This window comes from Rhinopithecus roxellana, chromosome 3, assembly GCF_007565055.1.
Source record: "Rhinopithecus roxellana isolate Shanxi Qingling chromosome 3, ASM756505v1, whole genome shotgun sequence".
Classification (NCBI taxonomy): domain Eukaryota; kingdom Metazoa; phylum Chordata; class Mammalia; order Primates; family Cercopithecidae; genus Rhinopithecus; species Rhinopithecus roxellana.
In genome coordinates, this window is record NC_044551.1 from 49,653,808 (window position 1) to 49,658,524 (window position 4,717).

Genomic DNA, 4,717 nt, shown 5'->3' on the forward strand with positions numbered 1-4,717 from the left:
AAGAATCACTATATGTGGAAGCAATAGCCTTACAAATGTATTTCTTAAATAATGAGATTTGAAAGATGAATTACTCCTTGATCCATGGGCTGAAGAATGGATGTTGTTTTAGCAGGCATGAAAACAACACTAGTCTCCTTGTACATGTCTATCAGAGCTCTTGGGTGAAAAGGTGCATTGTCAATGAGTATTAATATTTCATAAGGCATCTTTCTTTTTTTTTGGAGGAATATTTTTAGTTTGTTAAATAAAAATGTTTTTTAGAATGGTACTTTTCACATTACAAAAATAAACCAAAATGAAGAAAAGGTCACTGTAAAATGATGGGAAAAGGATCTGTAGATTTGCTTTTAGTATTTCAAATAGTCAACAATGCACATCATAAAATGAATGCAAGATCACAACAGTCTTGTATTTACTTTGTATTTGAAGAAGATAGTGAAATAAGTGGTCACATTCTATTTTCTTTTAATTGTTATTAATATGGTTGATCCGATTGGCTCTTCGATGAGTTTCATCCATGAAGTTCTACAGTTGTTCTATTAACATTCGTTTTTTAACTTTTATGCTTCTTTAATGACATTTTGTAAAAATATTAGTCTTGTTTGTAAACTGCCTTGCACATGGCTTCAGTAAAGTGAAGATTCTTTCATATTTTCTCCCTGGCTTTCGAATCTCTTTCATTATTTGTGCTTTTAGTTCGGTATTGACCTCTTCATGGCTTCTGCAATGCATCACTTTCTTTCCTTTGTTGAGTGAAGATGCTGGTATGTTCTTTTCAGCACATTGTTCTTTATTTCTTGGCTCCTCATGATTTTTAAAAAATCCCCCAACAGTGAGGTCATTGGTTCCTAAATGGTCATGACCAAGAGCCTGCTTCTGTATGATTGGTTGGCTGTTCCAGTAAACTGACTGGAGAAGATGTTGAAAATTCAGTATCCATAGCATTTGGTGTAATGTCTGATGAAAGTTGGTCTGCAACATGATTTTCAACCACATCATGTACTATTGAATCATTAGTGGTTTCTTGTCAGGAGAACCCACTCCCGATGGTTACATGAGTTCTTTTCTATTTCCTAAATGTCTTGGCTGGTTTAAGAAATAAAGGGAAAGAGCACAAGAGAGAGAAATTTAAAGCTGGGTGTCCGGGGGAGATATCACATGTCGGCAGGATTTGTGGTGTTCCCCGAGCTGTAAAACCAGCAAGTTTTATTAGCAATTTTCAAAAGGGGAAGGAGTGCACAAATAGGGTGTGGGTCATAGAGATCACATACTTCACAAGGTAATAAAATATCACAAAGCAAGTGGAGGCAGGGCAAGATTACAGGACCACAGGATGGGGCGAAATTAAAATTGCTAATGAAGTTTCGGGCACACATTGCCATTGATAACATCTTATCAGGAAACAGGGTTTGAGAGCAGACAATCTGTCTGACCAAAATTTATTAAGTGGGGATTTTCCTCGTCCTAATAAGCCTGGGAGCGCTACAGGAGACTGGGGTTTATTTCATCCCTTTGGCTTTGACCATAAAAGACGGCACGACTTGAGGGGGCTGTTCATAGGCCTATCCTCAGGGTGCATTCTCTTTCTCAGGGATGTTCCTTGCTGAGAAAAAGAATTCAGCGATATTTCTCCTATTTGCTTTTGAAAGAGGAGAAATATGGCTCTGTTCCATCTGGCTCACTGGCAGCCAGAAGTCTTATCTCTGATGTTCCCTGAACATCGCTGTTATCCTGTTCATTTTTTAAGATGCCCAGATTTCATATTGTTCAAACACACATGCTCTACAAACAATTTGTGCAGTTGACACAATCACAGGGTCCTGAGGCAACATTCATCCTCCTTAGCTTACGAAGATGACGGAATTAAGAGATTAAAGTAAAGACAGGCATAGGAAATCACAAGAGTATTGATTGGGGAAGTGGTAAGTGTCCATGAAATCTTCACAATTTATGTTCAGAGATTGCAGTAAAGACAGGCATAAGAAATTATAAAAGTATTAATTTGGGGAACTAATAAATGTCCATGAAATCTTCACAATTTATGTTCTTCTGCCACAGCTTCAGCCGGTCCCTCCGTTCAGGGTCCCTGACTTCCTGCAACAATTTCTGAAATTTTATGAAGAGGAAGAGGTTTAATAAGATCTGGCTGTGCTTGAGGTGTAGGTGCAGGTGGTCCTTTTCCCCCTACATGATTGTTTACAACAGGATTCTGCTGTCTCCCTTTTAGTAGTGGAGACATACACTAATGTCTTTTAGGGATCCCTTGCATATTTGGTTCTCCAGGTTATTTATGTTTATTTTGAGGTCCAGCCACAAATTCATCTGCTTCAGCTATCATCATACCCTTCTTATCCAGCTTAAAGGCGTTGCCAAATGTATGCAACCTTTGTGGCTGATCAGGATTAATTTCTCTTAGTGGAGAAGGTACTTGCTTGAGGTATTTCTGGTAGTTCCCCATTTGTGCTATAGGAACACTATGCGCTGATCTTCGTCCTGTCCTTTAAGAAATCTGCAAGTGTGCTTCAAAAGATTAGATCTCATTCTTGTTAAGTGATCCAAAAGATTTCATCTTGGTATGTCATAAGCATTTCTAAACATCTGTGGCTTCAAATCCTTATTCAGCAAAGCAACTTGGAACCCAGTGTATTCCTTCATATTAAGGTCTAGCAGTCTGTGAGGGACGTCCTCTGAAATTCCCTGGAGGAGTTGTTGAAAATCTTCCCTATATGCCATTGATAAACCATGTGATCAGCTCCGGACTTTTATTCCAGTTTCCTGTACTACCTTTTTTGCCTACAGATCCAGTGACTCGATCAGATTCTATTTTGGCTTGTTGACTCAGTTTTTCAAGGTGTGAAATGACGCTGTAACTAAGTCCATATTCCATACTGTCTGCTATTAGGTTAGGTGCTCCCATCATACTAACAGCTTTCTTCAAGGGCCTGAGACAGTAAGGAGGCATTGTCTTCAAACAACTTTCAAATGGCTGTCTCCACTTCGATGTTGGTTTTTACCTTACACACTTTAAACAAGTCATCTAAGGGGAAGAAGGACTGGTTAATTGTAAGCCATCACAAATAAGTTGACACAGTTCAGTGCTGTACTGGCTTTCAGGTAACCAAAAGGATGACCAAACTCACTATATTTTGCACTATTGCTCACATACACCTGCCAACTTGTTTGAGATTTCCTTTCCAGGATAAGTTGAGTCAGTGGTGAAGGTTCCAACTCATATTTGTCACAAGGAAGTTTATCAGTAACCATTGGTTCACAGTCTGTACCGGAAAACTTCACTACAGGATGAGATGTATGAGGTGGTAGTGCTGGTGAATTTTGATCTGGCCAAAAAGACTCTGGAACAGGCCAACGACCTATAGGAATCCCAGTTTTAGGATTTGGTCTGACATATACGAGTTTGTGACAGCTATGCCAAGGCTGAGATCCAAAAGGCCTTGATATATCTGGCTGCCCATCTTCTACAGGGGAAGGATCTGGTCCTGCTTTTTCAAAGTTTTATTACCACCCCACTTTGTACTTTCTGCACCAAGGACTCTAGACATTGATTAAGCGTTCTTGGAGAACTCACAAAATACGAATGGCTCCCTGTCACTTCACATATTGGTGTGATTGCAGAGTCATCTAAAGGCACACCTGTCAACTGTTCTGATTCTACTGACATGGTGCCAGGCAACCGCCAACACTAATGCACAGAGTCTCTGATCCCAACGAAAAGGTTCCTTGGTCAATTCACTTCCAGGCAAAGGAGAATTAAGAGGTAAATGAAGCTCATCCTGGACTCCACTGGTGGTGGTCAACTTGCTTCCATCAGTAATTGTGATAATTATTTCTGACTTCAAGAAAAAAGGGTTTCTTCCCTGCCCATAGTTGTCTATGCCAGTTACTAATCTATTTAAATTTAATAAATCAAAAGCTGCCCTTAGGGATTGGCCAAGAGTCCTAAGTCCTTCAGCCTGAAGGTTTTTTAGTTCATTCATAAACTGCATGGTTTTCTTTCCATCCAGCCTTGATAGCATAGGGCGGCTCTTCGAAAGTGACCAGCATATACCTGTCTCCTCTGCTGGCAGGGCCCTGGGCACGGAGTTGCGGGATGGGAGGAGGAACAGGGCGGGCGAGAGGGAAGCACAGAGGCGAGGTTAGGAGGCAGAGAAGGGGCGCCCAGCGGCCCTGCCGCCCACACAGTACCGCACACGCAGCTGCCTCCTCTCCACGCCGCTCCCCCAACACAGATTGCTCCCTACGTACCGCCCGGGGCCGGAGCCCGTTTCGCAGCGCCTGCCCGCTGGGGGAGGGGAGGAAGGGACATTTTTCTTATCAGCACGTCTCAATAGTGGGCTTAAAATATTCAGTGAACTGCGCTATAGATAGATGTGCTATCTTTTAAGCTTTATTGATCCACTTATAGAACACAGGCAGAGTAGATTTAGCATAATTCTTAAGGGTTCTAGGATTTTTTTGAATAGTAAATGACCATTGGCTTCAACTTAAAGTCATCAGGAGCATTAGCCCCTAAAAAGAGAGTCAAACTGTTTTTAGAAGCTTTCAAGACAGGTATTCACTTCTCCCTACTACAGACCTAGATGAAATCTTCCAGTATAGGGCTATTTCATCTACATTGAGAATCTGTTGTTTAGTGTATTCATCTTCATCATTTGTCTTAGCTAGATGGTCTGAATAAGTTGCTGTAGCTTCTCCA

At 41.0% G+C, this 4,717-nt stretch overlaps 1 pseudogene; it reads right to left on the bottom strand.

Annotated features, from left to right (window-relative positions):
- Positions 1 to 468: 468 nt before the first annotated feature.
- Positions 469 to 4,101, bottom strand: LOC104665743 (annotated as a pseudogene).
- Between the last annotated feature and the right edge of the window lie 616 nt (positions 4,102 to 4,717).